This window comes from Rutilus rutilus (genome assembly GCF_951802725.1).
Source record: "Rutilus rutilus genome assembly, chromosome: 13".
NCBI lineage: Eukaryota > Metazoa > Chordata > Actinopteri > Cypriniformes > Leuciscidae > Rutilus > Rutilus rutilus.
Window position 1 is genome coordinate 14,503,222 of NC_140218.1, and position 19,284 is coordinate 14,522,505.

At 39.0% G+C, this 19,284-nt stretch overlaps 1 long non-coding RNA gene across 1 annotated transcript; it reads left to right on the forward strand.

Moving 5' to 3' along the window:
* The first annotated feature begins 5,074 nt into the window (after positions 1–5,074).
* Positions 5,075–7,833, forward strand: LOC311303084. The gene is made up of 6 exons (XR_014629707.1): positions 5,075–5,115; positions 5,217–5,290; positions 5,380–5,466; positions 5,770–5,828; positions 6,076–6,185; positions 7,724–7,833. It is a non-coding gene; the product is annotated as an uncharacterized lncRNA (long non-coding RNA).
* The last annotated feature ends 11,451 nt before the right edge of the window (positions 7,834–19,284 follow it).

Genomic DNA, 19,284 nt, shown 5'->3' on the forward strand with positions numbered 1-19,284 from the left:
CTTCACAGCTCTCTCTTCGGTTATTTGCTTATCATTAGCTCTAGCGCTGATAAATGGGCTAATAGTGCGGAAAATGATTTCTTGAACGTCCACGGCTAACGATGAGTTTTCATTTTTAATGCGGCTTGTATTATTAAAGCATAAATATGTTAAGTGCTTGAGAAAAACAACGAGAGCGCAACCAGAAAAGGCACAGCATATGCCAGATCTTTTTTCTGAGATCATGATGAATTCTGGGTACTCTCTGAAAGGTACATGATGCAAGGTTGATTTGATCAGACAATGACGCAGTTCTTTCATTTCTTTTCTCTTTCAATTCTGTTGTCTGAGAAGTGTAGCCGTGGAACAGCTTAGGAAAGAGAGCGAGTGAGAGAGAAAGGCCTCGACAGGCAACAACCCTCATGTAAAATGCATAGAAAGCTGCAATGTCAGTTTACTACAGCGCACTCTGCAGTGAATGCCCATATTCTGCACTGAAGTTCTCGTTCGTAAACTGTTTCTGGCACTGGAGCAGCTCTCCTCACCCTGTTAGACTTCATCAGCAAACCTCACACCAAACTGCGCCGCGTGACATGCAACTTCTTTGCAACATCTGAACTCTTAAGAGATGATGATGAACTTTAGTGCATTTTAAAGTTTTTCCTTTGCGTTTTCCGCGTACAGACGACACCATTGCCAAAACGATCCGCGTTCACACGGATCCGCGAAAACGACTAAAAACGCTGTATTCTGCTGCCAGGCCATTAGATGGCGATGAAACACTATATTTTCATAATTGTGACTTTAAGTCACTTTTTATAACTTTAACTTTAAAACTTTATTTCTCACAATTGCAACTCATATATATATCAGACCTAATTTAATTTCTTATTTTACACTTTATCTTACCAGTTTATTTATTTATTTGCTCTGTGGCAGAAACGGGTTTCTATACTCGTGCTTTGATGTAAAAGATACGAAGCGTTCCCCACAAGCAATGCACGCGGTTGCTCACATGACATCCGACTTTTGTTTTAAATGTCATGCTTGTATTTGTCAGCAGGTGGTTGTAGTACGGAAATAACCTCTAAACAGTGGCCTTCATTGCTTTGACTCTAACTTTTTGAGGAAAGACTGCTGAGAGGACATGCATTTGAATTCCACACATCAAATCACCATAACTGCAATCAATGTTGACACGCCGGTGGTCGCAGGGGCCGCTGTTGCTGCTGTTAAATCATTCTGCTTTATCAAGCCTTTGAAGGGTTTAGAGTGCACCGAGACCCCCTCCCCGTAAACACGGACACACACACGCCAGCATACTATCTCTGGATCCGCAGAAAGGTTCTCTGTTGCTTCAAAGATCCGGTTTGGCGTGCTCACATCCCGAAATGCACTGCTTCCCTTATCTCTGCGAACCATAAAGAACCACCATGTAAATCCCCCGTTGATAAATTGAAAGATTGCAAAGCGTTTGCGTCCTCTTCATTGCTCTCATTAAGTTCGGTTCATTTGCATCATCGCCACTCTTTTGTTAGCAACATATTGAGATTCAAAGTCATGGGGAATCGGCGTATTTGAAAACTTTTAAAACTCTAAACAAATTGGTTTGCGTGACCTTATTTCATGTGTCACTTTTTCTTCAGGCGTAATGAAATTTATGTCCCGGCTAGATAATTAAATGTCTTTGTTTGAGTGATTCCGGCCCTTAAAGCTACTTTTAAGTGGAGGATATTTAAGTGTTTAAAAGGATTGTCTAAAAATGTATGATGAAATGATGCTGTTATTGAAAACAGAGCCATTGCTGAAAGAGTATTTGGGAAAGAGAGCACGGCCAAATGATGTCACCGAAAGCGTTCACTGTTTGTCTAAAGTGCTGTATTAAAGTCTTTACTTATGCCAGGAAGTTTAAGGATAATGTAAAATATTACAAAAGCCTCTGCATAAGTTTAACAACAGTAATTATGTTTATGCTTAAAGTCCCCCTTAATATTTGATCACCAAAATGACATATTTAAAAAAAAATTCCTTGAAAAAAATACTATTCTTCATGCCTTAATATAACTTGAATGTAACTACACCCTTGCCTCATTTAGTATACGTGGTTCTTTGAATATGCAAATTAGCCCCGCCTCCACTCACTCACACCAACTCAGAGATCCACTTGTTAATGATCATACATTGACCTGATTGTTTACAAGGTAGTTTTTGACGTCAGAAACAGTGATTTCAAACCGCGTCTTTGGTTCACTGCAGTTTTAAAGGAGTCATGACCTCGTGTTACCTTGGATACCCAACGCTCTATTATAGTCTTTCAGGCACTTCTAAAAAAAAAAAGTGGAAAAAAAATAAACACAGAGCTCCTCAGACCCTTATTTCTAAAGGCATTATTGTCTCGCGAGATCTGATGCGATGTTTTGGCTGTCGTGGACGGTCATTATAATAATGCAAATGAGGGGCGCGTTGATTGGTTGCAGGAAGGAGGGTGGTTGACAGCGTTGCATGCTCGTAGTTTCTTTTGCCCTTGATCAGTGAGGCTATACACAGCGCGGGCGCCTCCGCATTTACGCGTGTATTGAGTGTGCACTCCGAGCACAGGATAACGGCTGACAGGACAAGAAAGTCAGTTTTTCTGAAGTGAAAGACTTTATTTCAGCGTACACTAATGTCACTGTCTGGTAGTTCCTATTGTGCTGGGGTTTCTGAAGTAGTCATAATTCATCTCTCATAACATAACATGCTCTAAACACGCACGCAGTGTGGAAAAGGAAGAGCGGAGGCGCGGGGAGCAGAGCGCAAATTTGAACTATATCGATATATGCGATATGGTCTAGCAAACAGTTTTAGCCACTGACCATGGACTCCTGTACCATCACTACTGTTGTGTAAAACAAAGTGGAAAGATGTGGATAGCATTCGTAGAGTCCATTCACCGTGTTTATCTCGAAGCTAACGTTACATACAATAGCCGCATTAGAGCAATAAAAACACAGTCTTACCGTTTCAATTTCAGGCAGGTCTCTGATGGTGGGGGTGGCACCTTTTCCCAAACGGAGCTTCGAGGCCAACTTCGCCTGATATTGTCCCAAATTACTAAATGAATCCTGTGTAAAATGTTTAGCGCAGACACCAAACGTTAGGCCAGTTGAAAGGGTTGTTGGGACAGCGTCATTAAAAATGAATTTCATCCACTGATCCCTGATAGTTTCGTCCGTTTTGGGTAGAGAAAACACATTAGAATGCTGTTTATGGCAGTCAACCACAGAGCGACGCAGGTGTGCACAAGGTTTCTCCATCTTTCTTTGCCGAATGAATATGAGGGGGAGAGGGGTAGGGCGTGGCTTCCTGCTGCGCTGTCCATATATGGCATATCCTCCACCGTCGTGACGTCAAGCCAGGGTAGAAATCAAAATCTCGTATTTGAGTGCGCGTGCACGTGGGATATTTTACAAACCCTGAGGTAAACAAACGCTTCACTTTTAAATATCGGCTTCCCGGCCAGTGTATAATCGTTAGGCAATCATAACATACATTGATTCTCGTGGAAAAATGCAAAATGTGGGTCATGACACCTTTAAGGCAAGGCAAGTTTATACACAATGGCAATTCAAAGTGCTTTACATAGAAGAAATTAAAATAATAAAAAGAAATAAGAATAATTAAAACAGTTTAGAAAAATGAAATAAAATACAGTACAGTAGCCTACAAACAGTCGGACGAACAGCAGCACAGTGCTCATTCAGTAAATGCATAGCTAAACAGATGTGTTTTGAGTCTGGATTTGAAAGTGACTACTGTAGGAGCACATCTGATCTCCTCTGGAAGCTGGTTCCAGCTGTGGCTGGCATAATAGCTAAAAGCAGATTCGCCATGCTTAGAGTGAACCCTTGGTATTTCTAGCTGATATGATCCTGATCTGAGTGATCTGTTGGGTTTATATTCAGCGAGGATATCTGCAATGTATTGAGGTCCTAGGCCATTGAATGATTTATATACCAGTAATAATACTTTAAAATCAATCCTAAATCTAACTGGGAGCCAGTGTAAAGACCTGAGGACTGGTGTGATATGTTCATATTTTCTGGTTCTGCTCAGCGTTCTGTATGAGCTGCAACTGTCTTATGGTCTTTTTGGGAAGGCCAGTGAGGAGTCCATTACAATAATCCACCCTGCTGGTGATGAAAGCATGAACAAGTTTCTCTAAGTCTTGTCTGGAAACAAAGCATCTAATTCTTGCAATATTTTTCAGATGATAGTATGCTGATTTAGTTATTGCTTTGACATGACTACTGAAACTAAGGTCTGACTCTAGTGTCACACCGAGATTCCTGACTTGATTTTTAGTTGTTTGACCCCTCGAGTGAAGGTATGCGTTCACCTTGAGAACTTCATCTTTGTTTCCAAATGCAATGACTTCAGTTTTGTCTTTGTTTAACTGAAGAAAGTTCTGGCACATCCAACTGTTGACTTCATCAATGCATTGGCACAGGGAGTCAATGGGGCTGTAATCGTTAGGCGAAAGGGCTAAGTAAATCTGTGTGTCGTCTGCATAGCTGTGGTAAGATATCTGGTTCTTTCTCATTATTTGGCTCATTGGGAGCATATACAGGTTGAACAGGAGTGGCGCAAGAATTGAGCCTTGAGGGACTCCGCATGTCATGGATGCACAGCAAAATCTCCAGTGTTGAAATCCTGGTGTTAAGCACTTTTAGAGTAAAGAGTTAATTTTCTGGTGTTGAATTTCAAGGGATTAACACTGCTAGTGTAAACCGCACACTCTGGCTGGTGAAAATATGTAGAGTTAAATTTGGTTACATCTAAAGAACACTGAGAGAGTGTAATTAGTTACATCCGGGACATTTACGCGCTGGGCGCAACGAAACAACCTGGAACTTTTTTCACAGACGCCATTTTCTTTGACTCGCGATGCAAGGCATACGAGGAGGGAAAACGCAGATATTACGTGTTTTATCGCATTTATATATGCATTTTTATAACATTTTATTACATTATATTTTTTTATTACAATATTTATGTGCTGTGAACGGCTAAACCGTTCTCAGAAAGGCATTTTCATTGACGCGCGATGCAGACCAGACCAGGATGAGGTTGCTTTTAAACAGAGAAACTACCAAAGTAAGTGTTTTATCTAATTTACAATATGTATTTTATAACATTGATTTATAGCAATATTTAAATGCTCTGCGCGCTTAAACGAGCCGAAACCTTTCTCAAAGGTGACATCTTTGACTCAATACGCAGCTGACGACGAGAAGGTTTGCTTGTAACGTTAACAGGAAAAACACCGAAAGTAAGTGTTTTTAACCTAATTTACAACATGGCATTATATTGTTTTATAACGATATTTATGTGATGTGCGCGCCTAAACCTTTCTCACAGACTAACGTTATGCCCTGCATCTTCAACTCGAGTCGTGACGCAGTGCAGACACGGAGTTTGCACGGAGTTTAACGGTGAAAACACTAAGTAAGTGTTTTAACTCATTTACAATACGTATTTTATAATGTTATTTTGTTTTATGACAATATTTGTGATGTGCAAATATCATAATGTATTTATCCTCAAACTATCTTTTACTCTCGTTTGCCAGCACACCTAACATATCTTAACTGAAACCTAACGTTAACTGAAAAACTATTTTTCTTAGAATGTGTAAGTAATTCTTTAAGATTAATGTTAATGAAATTTATTTTTCAGATTCAATTTTGGTTGATGTTTGGATATGCTTTCATGTTTAAATGTATTGTTTTTGCTATTTGTGTTTTCTAGGAGCATTTCCATGCTGCACCAAGTGGCTGGTCTTTAAAGACTGTACAGACTAGAACCTGGTGAGGGTCAGATTTTACAGATAACATTATGAAATAATCATGTGTATAAACATAAAAAAATAATCATAGCTTTGTTGCTATTTGGTAACTAGATTTTTTTGTGTTTCATAACACTCATTTTGAATTTGTCCTGTCAAATTACTTTACAAAAGTAATTTTTCCCCCCTTTTCTTTAAATAAAATTAGTTTTCAAACCAATTGTTTTCATGATTTGACAGGTAGATGTTTTCTTGCTTTTTAATTTTAGACTCAACTGACTGGGAAATCTCTGCCCATCACCTGCCCCCAACATCACAACGCCACAAGAAGGGAACAAAGATTCTTCCATCAGCTGACTATTTAGTGAGATTTCTTGAGGTGCGTGTCTAAATTTATTCCTAAAGGGTTAGTTTACCTACAAATGGAAATTATGTCATTACTTACCCTCATCTCGTTCCAAACATGTAAGACCTTATTTCATCTTCACAACACAAATGAGGATATTTTTAATGAAATCTGAGAGCTTCCTGTCCCTCCATTGACAGTCCACGCAAATACCACGTTCAAGCCCCAGAAAGGTGTAAAGGTACATCATTAAAGTACTCCATGCGACTCCAGTGGTTTAACATACATTTTATTAAACTACACAAGTGCTGTGTTTGCAGCAACAAAACATTTACTACTTAATTTATAAAATATTAATTTCCAACATGCGTTGTTAAGTGAGCGTGCATCGAAGATTAATAATTTGTAAATAAAGTTGTTTTTTTGTTGTTGTTTTTTCGTGCAAACAAAGCACTCTTGTTGCTTCATCAAATTTTTTGAAGTTAAACCACTTGAGTCACATGGATTACTTATGATTTCCTTTATACCTTTCCGTGGCTTTGGAAGTGATAGTTGAATAGGCTGTCAATGAAGGGACAGAAATCTCTTAGATTTTATAAAAAATATCTTAAAGGGATAGTTCGGCAAAAATTATATTTAACCCATGATTTACTCGCCCTCAAGCCGTTTGAGATTCACATGTCAATCTTTTATCAGACGAACACATTTTCAGTTATTTTAGAAAATGTCTTAGATCTTTCAGTGGTTATAATGTGAAGTAATGGGGTCCACCTCCTTCAAGTCCCAAAATGTGCATGCATCCTTCACAAAAGTAATCCATCCGGCTCCAGGGGGATAAACGAAGGCCTTCTGAGGGTAATCCGTGCGGTTTTGTCGTAAAAATATACATATTTACTGGCTGCGCTGTCACGTTCGTTCTACGTCACGACGCTTTCTACGCTACGTCCTACGTCATACGCCATACCCATCTCCGTGAACGCGCGTCGACCGCTACCGGAAGCAAGTTATTTTCGTTTATAAAGTTTTAAATATGTATATTTTTACGACAAAACCGCACAGATTACCCTCAGAAGGCCTTCGTTTATCCCCCTGGAGCCGGATGGATTACTTTTGTGAAGGATGCATGCACATTTTGGGACTTGAAGGAGGTGGACCCCATTACTTCACATTATAACCACTGAAAGATCTAAGACATTTTCTAAAATAACTGAAAATGTGTTCGTCTGAAAAAAGATTGACATGCATCTCAAACGGCTTGAGGGTGAGTAAATCATGGGTTTAATATCATTTTTGGCCGAACTATCCCTTTAAGTGTTTCGAAGATGAGCAAAACTCTTACTGGTTTGGAACAACATAAGGGTGAATAATGACAGAATTTACATTTTTGGATGAATTAAGTCTTTAATTTACTTGGAAATCAGTCAATTCAATCTAACCTTAATCTAACCAAAATTGTTTATTGTTTGAGTCACGAAAGTCCAAGATGATTGAACTTTTTCCACCATAAATTTGATGTATTTATAAAACACAAATAGTATTAATTGTAAATGGTCTGGTTTTGTGTTGTCTAGGGAACCAGCACTCCAGGATTTTGAGAAAGTTGGATCTGCACAGCCTTTCCTGCTCTGTGAAACAACTATGCACTGAACTTTACTTTTAGCAACTGGACACAACTGATCCACTCATATCCTGCAACTGTTTTTCATCTGTTGAATGTTGTTGTGGTACTAAAGTCGAAGGTATTGACTAGGGATGAGCGAGTACAGCATTATCTGTATCTGTATCTGTATCTGTTAACCATATGAATTATCTGTATCTGTATCTGTACTCGGACTGGGCGGGGCCTAACCCGGAAGTGGGCGGGGTTTAACCCGGAAGTGAGTCGGGTTGTCTTAAAATGGGCGAGGCTTTAACCGGTATGCAATTGATATGGGTTGATCAGAAATTGTTATATTTATTACTGATTAAAAAAATATTTACATGACAGCATCAGCATTGAGCTTCAGATCAATGGTTTTGATCACGATAACAAACGAACTACAGAACAAGTTTTGCAACAATGAATACAACACATGCTGTTGCAATTATGAAGTAAAATGTAATGAACAAGAGTTTTCATCTCAACTAGGGCTGGGTGATATGAACCAAAAGTCATATCCCGATATATTTAGGCTGAATTTCGATATACGATATATATAGCCTATCCCAATATTTTTTATTTTTCATGTTTTATTTTTTTCAAAATTTGTTAACACACACACAAGTACTACTGTCCCCCTTTACTTAACATAAATTGTAAGAATGTGACTAATAGTAAAGACTAGTACTAATAAATAAACATTAGGCCTATGCTAAAGGTATTAAATAGCAGTCCCAAACTAGTTTTTGTTAATACAATGTTGGTATGAGCCACTACAGTATATTTAAAAATATAAAAAATAACACAAAGAAAAATAGTGGCATTTTGGGGTTAATATGGAAACGACAGTTACCATGGTGAATAGCCTACACAATACAAGAACTGTTAATGAAACATGGAAACTGCTCCTGGTGAATAGAATGAAATTCATACCTGCATTACTTTTATTTCGTGTAATTTACAACGTAACGGCGTTGCATGCTCGTAGTTTCTTTTGCACTTTATATACAGTGAGGCGATACACAGCGCGCGCCGCCGCATTTGCGCGTGCGCTACGACCACAGTATAACGGCTGACAGGACAAGAAAGTCCGTTTTTCTGAGGTGAAAGACTTTATTTCATGTTATAACATAACCAGCTCTAAACACGCACGCAAAGTGGAAAAGGAGGGGCGGGGTGCGGGGAGCAGTGCAGAGAGCTCCGGGTCAGCACAGCAGCTGGCTTGGAGCAAGGATCACAGCGCAAATTTGAACTATATCGGTATGCGATATGGTCTAATTCCATATCGCATTAAAAAATAAATAAATAAATGAATAATATATATATATATATATATATATATATATATATATATATATATATATATATATATATATATATATCGATATATCGCCCAGTCCTAATCTCAACATAACTTTCTTTTTTTTTCAATCCGAGCACAGATATTGACTCGTATTACTCGTATAATACTCGTACTCGACAAAAGTGCTTTATCCGTACCGGATACTCGTTTCAGCCGAGTATCCGGCTCAACTCTAGTATTGACTCAACTTCACTGACACAGGACTTATATTCACTGACATGTACAGGACTTTAAGTATTAGATCATTTGATGAGCAGCTTTCACATAATTCTGATGACAGAAATGGCTATATTTTGCCTTCATTTATTTTAAAAGTTAACCTATGATGTAAAGGGACTTGTTCGTTAATAAAACTAGTTTGTTAAAACAACTGTTTGCATTTTGCCTTTATTTTTAATTTTACAATGAACAGAATTCTACTATGATCCCAGACTGAGGTTACAATTTAACTTTCTGGATTGTTTTGATGTGCATTCAATGTTATCAATAGGTTAAATGCTTTGCTTTTATTTCTGAAAAGATTCCTTTTGTCAAAAAGCACATCTCATAAATACAAACTCAATTTGAGTCAAATTTAACACTCCTGAAATGTATAAATTGATTCCTAATAGTATTACAAATCAATACAGATCAATTCTACAAGAGTTGCATTTTATGTTAAACTTTACATCTTATGTAGTGTTAATATGGCAACAACTCGGTAGTGTTGAAAGAAAAACACACATTTGGTGTTAAATTTTGACACTACGCACTGGTGTTGGGTAAATTCAACACTAACCAGTGTTGACTAGTGTTAAATGTTAACTATTTAGAGAGTTGCTGCAACTCTTAAATATTTAACACTTTGAAAAGTGTAGTTTTAACTCGATCTAGTGTGGACCAATATAGACACTTTTAAAGTGTTGAATTTAACTCTATAGGTGTTGAATTAGCACTGCTGATTTTGCTGTGTGTCCACTCAGACTTATGGTCTCCTATACTCACATAATAACCTCTCCCATCTAAGTATGACCTGAACCATTTTAGGACTATCCCAGAAAGCTCCACCCAGGAGAAAGTACTCAGCAATGGTGTTGACTGATGAATTTGCACAAGGTTTGTCTTAAAGCATAAACACCACATAGACCTATAAACAACATTAAAAGCTTGATTTTCATCACAGGAGGACTTTAAAACAAGCAAGAATTTGCCAAGAGCTAAGACAAAGAAAACTATAATCAATGTCAAAAACAGTTGCTTAGTATTTTTGTAGAAACCGTGTGACACATTTTGTCAGGATTCTATGAATAGAAAGTTCAAAAGAAGAAGAGTTTGTTTAAAATAGAAATATTCTCTAACATTATAAATGTATTTACTGTCACTTTTGAACAATTCAATGCATCCTTGATGATTTTCTTTCTTTTATTTTCTTTTTTAATCTTACTTGCCCCAAACTTTCAAGGTTTCCACAAAAATATTAAGCAGCTCAAATGTTTTCAACATTGATAATAATAATAATAAAATTAAGTTTCTTGAGCAGAAAATCAGCAAATCAGAATGATTTCTGAAGGATCGAACATTAAAAAGTTACATTAAAAATATTCAATTATATACAAAATTAAATAAAAGTGTGGTTTGTTCATTTCTGATGGATTCTGCCTAATCTTATTTGAAATGGTTAATTCTGTGAAGATGATGTTATTTAATCTGTTTTTGGAGATCTATAAAACTTGTCACTATGGCATACAGATGGCACAAGCCAAGCTGTGTCGTAAATGACTGACTCAGCCAGAACCGATGCGTCGACATATTTACAACATCTACACGTTCGACACCTTTGCACCATTAGAAATAACAGCCAAGATCCGTCCCCCCTAATCACACTGTCTACATTCCACTGCCAATCACACTCCACGTCTCCGAGCTCGGTAATCAAACCGGCTCTCAGCGACAGCCATCTTATTACCTTCACGCAGGTGTGATGATTCCAGGGGCCGATCCCACGGCTTCATCAGCGGCCCCTGTCCTCAGAGACCCGCCGAGAGCCGGTTGAGAGAAGCGTGCTGCGCGCATGAGTGAGCGGGAAGATAATTGTCCACATCTGTGTCTCTTTATTCTGACCATCAGACATTCAAGAGTCTGTCTGTCAGCGGGAGGCCTTGAAAGAGAGGAATAGAGAAGCAGAAGAGAAAAATATGGAGGAAATAAGGTGAGCGGGAGAAAAGACGAACTGGTTAGAGGCTGTGAAATATCAGCAAATGGGTGAAACTCAAGTTTTTCATTTGAGTTTTCCAGCATACAGATGACAAACGATCCCTTTCAAACACGAAAAAGACTGAAAAGCTGTTTTCTGCAGCCAGGTCTTTAGATGGCGTTGAATCGAGACTGAACACGTAATACGCATGTGCATGACGCCATCGTCTTCAGAGATCCGTTTTTTTGTGGTTACACAGAGACAGTTTTCAAAAACTTGCACTTTGAAACCCGTTTTCAAAAGTTTGCGTTTTCAGGCACCCAAAACGCATAAAACATTGTCTTGTAAACAGCCCCTCAGAACAATAAAAAAAAAAAAAGCTGTAAATTATGTCTATTTTTGTACCAAATCAATAACATTTGTTTTGCTTTGTAACATTTTCATGATTCATTATTAGTCATACTCATTATTTTTGACAAGTAAACACATTTTGCCTCAAAAATCCTTTTGGTCATACAAACATCTTTATCTTTACTGTAATATAAAAATATGGGATACACATAATTTTAAGGTGAGGTAGTTATATTGTACTTCCTCAAATAATTACTGAGTAATATTACATGTAGGCTACTTATAGGCTTGAGTTATGTTTAGGGTTAGTTACTTATAATTATGCATAATTTAATGTTAATACTATAGTAAGTAGGCTACATGTAGTAACATAAATATCACCTTAAAATAAAGTGCTACCAATATATATATATACACACACACACACACACACACACACACACACACACACACACACACACACACACACAAGACAGCTGTAAACTCAAAATTCCAAGTGTTTGTTTGGCACATTGTGATGAAATAAATCAGAATGTGTGAAAATGAACTACTAAAATCTTCACCGCTCATTTAATCCAGCTTGAAAACACCTGAAGAAATGTGTTTGGAGAGCCAGCGCTCATGCAAGAGAAGATCCAGACTCTACCCCGATTCACAGCTGTCGTCCATCACTCTCCCAGTCCTCCCAGTTTATGTTCCAGGGAAACAATGACCAGAAGTCTTTAAAGATGACATATGTTTCTGTCAAGACATTCTGTGAAATTAAAAGAACCTCTTTATTTAGGCTGCATTTCCACCGCAAGACCTAATGAACACATAGTATTTTGACACATCTGATTTTTGAGCACAGGGATCATACATCATTAGATTAATGTTAGCTTTTTGTTATGTCATTTAAACTTATGAAAATTGTATGTTTTCTTCCCCATCAAGCTCTGGTTGCCCTGCCAAGACACACCATGTTAACCTTGGTTGATATGGATGCAACTATCTGATGTGAATAAATCACACATTTGACAGTATCCACCTTATTTTTAGCGTGAGAGCAGGTGCGCCCATTTGTAACTTGAATTTGCGAGGTTTCCGATGTCATTCGCTTCCAGTTATTTTAGCTGAACAGTCGTTTTGATAATATTCATACTATACACATGCATACTTTTGTAACAGTCATGACGTTTTCATCAAATGTAGAAGTTACTCAGTAGATGCAGGAGATGAGTAGAGAAATGAAGGCTACAGGATAGGACAGCTGAAGGCCCAGATAAAGGAAGAGGTGCAGAAGTTATGCTTAGAAATGTGCAATTCTTATGTGAAATGTGTACAAAAATTTGTGGAGTAAAGGTTCAAACTGGAATAAACTTTAGAGTAGATCTATAATATTATGACCGCCGCTAGCGTAGCTAGCGAAAGCGGTCATATAGGGATTGTCAAAGTTTTTTTTTGTTTGTTTTTTTCGTCACCTTACTGAATTTTTTGTCAACGATACCAGGGACACCGAAACACCGGGGAACATGAAATTTGGTGGGCATGTAGCCCCACTAGACTTCTAAGGAAAAATTTCGTTTGGTCCCCGGGGGCCACTCCCCCCCCGCGCTGGGCCCCCCAAACCCCAAAAAATGCAGTTTTTCCTAAATAACTACCTGAACCGTGGCACCGAGGATGAAGAAATTTTTATGGTATGTTGGTCTACTAGACTTTTACGGAAAAATTTCGTTTGGTCCCCGGGGGCCACTTCCCCCCCCGCGCTGGGGCCCCCGTAAATTTTTCGTCAACGATACCAGGGACACCGAAGCACCGGGGAACATGAAATTTGGTGGGCATGTAGCCCCACTACACTTCTACGGAAAAATTTCGTTTGGTCCCTGGGGGCCACTCCCCCCCCCGCGCTGGGCCCCCCCAAACCCCAAAAAATGCAGTTTTTCCTAAATAACTACCTGAACCGTGGCACCGAGGATGAAGAAATTTTTATGGTATGTTGGTCTACTAGACTTTTACGGAAAAATTTCGTTTGGTCCCCGGGGGCCACCCCCCCCCCCCTGCGCTGGGGCCCCCGTAAATTTTTTGTCAACGATACCAGGGACACCGAAACACCGGGGAACATGAAATTTGGTGGGCATGTAGCCCCACTAGACTTCTACGGAAAAATTTCGTTTTGTCGTTTTAATCGCCCCTATCTTCAGTGGAGATGTTCATAACTGCACCATATTTCATGTGTATGATTAACTTGACATCCTCTGGGGGTATCCTCTGCTAAGTTTTGTAGAATTTCATCCATGGGGGGGTATAAAATGAATTCATTTATGTGCACATTTAGTGACTGTACACTCATCGGCCTGTAGATGGTGCTGTTGAGCGAAGGGTTGCTGGTTTAGGATGATACTGTCACACACACACATGCAGGAATACAAACAAACGCAAGCATGCACACACACTGACATCCACACGCACAGACACACACCCATACACACACATACAAATCCACATGCACAGACACACACACACAAACGCGCACACATGTACGCACACATACATACACGCACAGACACACACACAGACACACACATACACAAACACACACACATACACACACACACACACACACACACACACACACACACACAGACATGCACATACTATTACTTTTTTAGGTATATACATAAACACGCAATACAGCCAAATTACTCCACGTCATTTATTTTTGTGGAAAGCCAGTGCAGGCCTGAGCGGCGGTCATATTTTGTACCGCGATGCGGTACATCTAGTTTTAAGGAAAGTGGACAGATAAACATTTGATATATTAAAACATTTATATAGCATCAATTATTTTAATTATTCCATTAATAGAACACCTCTTCTTTAAAGACAATTTCCATTACGGGTCGTTTTGACCCCCTTTATGCATTCATGTAGGTTTTCTGGTTCATGGATGCTAGGATTTAATGGAATGTGATTTTTGTGTTTGTCTAATATTTTTTAAATGTTGCTGCTTGTTTCAGAATGGTTTGAGAACATTCAAAAGTAGCATTCCCATAATGTTTCTAAAATTATAAATATTCCCTTAAAGGGGTGGTATAATGCACTTTTCACAAGATGTAAAATAAGTCTCTGATGTCCCAAGAGTGTGTATGTGAAGTTTTAGCTCAAAATACCCCACAGATATTGTTTTATAGCATGTTAAAATGGTCACTTTTTGAGGGTGAGCAAAAATGCGACATTTTTGTGTGTCCCTTTAAATGCAAATGAGCTGCTGCTCCCGCCCTTGTACTGGGGGCGGAGCTTACCTCACACAGACACTCACTAAAAATTTAAAATACTTTTAGCCTTTTATGTTCAAACCAGAGAGACTAAAGAAGTGACAACATGTAGAATGCAACAGCACGTTTCTGAATGGTTAGTTGATGAATTTATGTAGCTGCTGTGGAGTTAACTATCTTCTAGTCATTGATTAGCATATTCTGTCATGATAATCTATAAATCACGTTCCCGGGGGTGGGGTTTATGTAAATTCGAGGGTTAGTGATGTTGCTAACCGGTGAAAGAAGCTCATTGTACTCCCTACCAGCCGTTTGTTGTAGTCCTTAAAAAGCGATTTCTGTAAAATAAAATATCTCCCTTTGCTTCGAACTTCAACTTTGCAGATGTTGTTTATGCTCAAACAGCATCATTAAACACTAACTAAAGTCAAAAAAAGTGAAATTATAATTAACCACCCCTTTAAGTTTTCCATGACCAAGAAAAAAACTTTTAAAAACTAGATGTTTTGAACATTCAGAGAACTTTCAAAAATAACGTCTGCATAACTTAGAACATATTTTTGTTAGCTGGGCACCCACTAAATGACGCCACTCACTTAAACAATCAAAACCAGGCCTGCTGATATCTGGATAGAAAGCACTAGTAGAACCAAGCAAATGAACACTTCTTGAAAAGGAAAGGACAAGGTGCTTGAAAGGGAAAGTGATGCATGCACATGAAGCCATTCACTGTGAGTATTAGAGCATCATTGTGTCACTCAAAATGCTCATCAAGTAACAAAAGTGGAATGGAGCTTTAATTGCTCTGGCTGTTCGCGGCGGCCGTCATTGACTGTAACTGCTTAGAGGAAAGAAAATCACATCCACTGCCAGGCAGCCATAAATCACAGCTTTACTGGTACATGCACATTTGAGTCTGACAGAATCATTTAAAGACTCGGTGGGCTCGCAATCATAGGGCAATTTGAGCTTTCCTTCAAAAAGAGTTTTAATTGAATTAGTCTGAGCGATTATATGCTCCAAACTAATGGGGGCAGTTTCATCTGGCGGGGCTCAGTGAGCTGAATAAAGAGCCAAATCTCAGTTCCTCCATCATTACTGGGACTCAAATGTCAGGACAGTATCAGATAAACATTCGCACATACTGGCTCACTGGCGTTTCAAAGCCTAATTTGATCACTACTCTCTTCATAGGTTGCCTTCTAAGACGACAACATAAGACAATTGAAATGGGGCCGGTCCCAAATCCTTGCCTTGTTTTACATTTGCATATAGGTGATTTATAGATTATTTATCAATAAATGTTTCAGCTGTAAATATTTTTGATACTTCTCAGTATTGAATGTAAAATATGCACATTTATTATGGATATTTCTCCATATAGTGGACTTCAACAGAAACCAACGGGTTGAAGATCCAAATTGTAGTTTCAATGCAGCTTCAATGGGCTCTATTACTAAGACTGAATTCAATTATTCTAACCTGCAATAAAACAATAAAACTCACTAATCTGAAGAAGAGATCTATGGGGCGGAGAGCACAACACAACTTCTCCTATCTCGTCTCTTCCCCCCATGCTGAGTTCCTGACCCCTCACACTATCTTCTCCCCCCCTCCAGGTCTCATTCAGTCATGCAAAACACACAAACCTACTGTCTCCAGTTGTTTTATGAGAGGTCAAAATAAATACTTTTGGTGCGAATGGTAAAGAAGTTTCATTCCCGCAGCAGCAGAACAGTCAGAAAAAAGAAAACAATGCCTGTTCTTCTGATGTGGGAAGATGCCCCAATAAAGATCATAGATAACCATTTGTGTTTATCCCCCAAACTCAGGCGTGACCATTTGGGGCACGAGAAAGGGTCCAGCAAAAGCTGAATAAATATTTGGGTGCTAGATGTTTATTGTTCTTTTGGTCCACTTGGGTATTTAAAGGGAATTGGCAAACCACTCAAGGAAGCATCTGTAAACAGAACTTCCCACACTGTTGCTGTGTGTCTCTATTGCCAGGTATGCTGACTCTTTGAAACTATTTTTGATATTGAATTTTGAATGATGTCTCTATTATATGATGATCAGTTGTGTATTATGTATTCTTTTTAATTCTTTTTATTTGATGCTTAATTCTGCCTGGCAAAAATAAATGTTAACCTTGATTTATTCTGCATTCTTCTGAAATCATTCTTTCCAGTAGATTAAAAGTGCAGTCTGGTGTTTCCGCAAATCTTTGTCCAGGATAGATCAAACTGAAGGCACCTTGAATGGACCGTGGGGCACATCTTAGGAAGACCTTCCAATTTCTGACTATTCCCTGACTTAGCATGTTGTACGCTGCAACTATTACAAAAAATGACACCTATGGGTCAGCAGTGAGCGGCCGGCGGCCGCATAGGGTTAAATAGTTGCACTGCACCCTCTGACTATTTCAGGACTGGCTAGTTTGTGAGCGTGAGAGCACATTCGCGACGTGACGTCTCAAAGTGACACTAGGTCCGCAATGAACGAATATTTGAAATTATGAGATGCCCAGAATAATCCTTGGTCTAAATTAAATCACAACTAATCCGAGGATCAGCTGTTAAAATAGAAAACTTGAAAAAACAAAGAGTCACTTAAATTTGGAGTTTTTTTGAATTATTCATGGAGTCAGAATTAAAATTGGAAATCAACTGTTTAATAAATTAGAGTGATCTTTCCAGAAGCGCCCGAAAAGACATACACGCTGCATTCCCTTCGACCAAGGTACCGGACACCGTCTTTGGGCCGGTGATTGGAGTTTACACTATATCCCAGCCGAGGAATAAGGGTCTTATCTAGCCAAACCATCAGCCATTTTCTAAAAAAATATATAATATATATAACCACAAAGGTCAGGCAGTAACTTGACGTAGGCGGAAAATGTAGGGTATGTCGAAAATCTAATTTTCTCCTCCAACTTAAAAATTGTCCGACATCATTGTACTTCTTTTTTTTTTTTTTTTTTTTTTGTAAAGGACGGCTGAGTTTTTGCACGTTTGCTTTGTAAACACTAGTGCTGCGTTCCAGTCCAAAACTGTCATGCCCTTCACTCGCAAACTTCCCTCCGTCTCGTTCACTCGGATGTACGTCATTGCGAGTGCCCACTACTGGCGGAAACTGCAATGGGCTGAACTGGAACGTCCTAAGCCCTTGATCACTTGGAATCAGCTGTGGAGTTGATTTATTATTTACATTTTTTTTTTCCTTTAAGAATTTGTTTAATGCAGCATCCAAATTTTTATGTGTGTTTGGGTTGTTTTAAACAAAAAATATATATAATTAATATATCATAGAGTTGTCTGTTGTGGTGGTGATTAGATGAGATATGTGGTGACGTCACAATCGTACTGCATTGTGGGACATATAGGTGCCTGAAGTGTACATTTGAAGCATAGACAGTATATAAACTGGACACAGCGACCCCATTGGATTCAACGGAGGCAAGTGAAGTCAATTAGAAGCACTAACTTCCTGATGGTCGAGCGTACTGCGCAGACTCACACTGAGCTTGATGACGTAGATGTGACGTGAGCAACCCGTCTGTCTTCTAGTAGCTGTGTCAAGCGAAATCTGAATCATTCCCTTCCGAAACTTGCAGAGACGGAGAGTGTGAGCAGGAGAAACTTTTGCTAAGTATTCTGATTAATTACTTTGCCATTTTGCCTCCACGTCCCCCCGATTGCGTGCGAGCTTCTCCTCCTGTCCATACGGTAATTCTCTACTGTGCGACAGAGAGTCGCGTTGGTATGACGCAATCGTTAGCCTATTTTTACAAAAACTGCTTCTACGGGGCCATAACGTAAGATACAAGGTAATGGAGCCTTTTATACATTTTCGTGTTTCTTTAGAAATAAATAATGGACAAATGGAGTCTTTAAACGCCTCGGATGTAAAGTTATTCGCTGTCAAAGTGACGCCTAAATGAATGGGAGTCAATGGGATGCTAACAGCAGGTGATGGTCTGATAGCCAATGGCGGCGCCCGGGGAAGCTTCAACATAATATGAAACGCTGCCCCCCTGATTTGAAGCAGACTCGCTCCCTCGGTCAAAATCGAGGGAACGAGGGTCTGTCCATATAAACTTCCCTCGTCCACTTCACGAAGTGGAACGCACTTCAAAATGGCGGCAGGGATTCCCCCAAGGGGAAGTGCTTAGGGAAGTTCGCAAGTGCGTGTCTAAAAGTGGACTGGAACGCAGCATAGGTCGGTTCCGCCTATGCTACGTGTGACCTTTCAACGTGATTACGTAATGCGTGGCGCCTCGCAGCTAGTGCAAGACGAGCATTTGTGGTTAAAAAGTATATAAATGTTTTTTTTTTTTTTTTAAATGACCGATC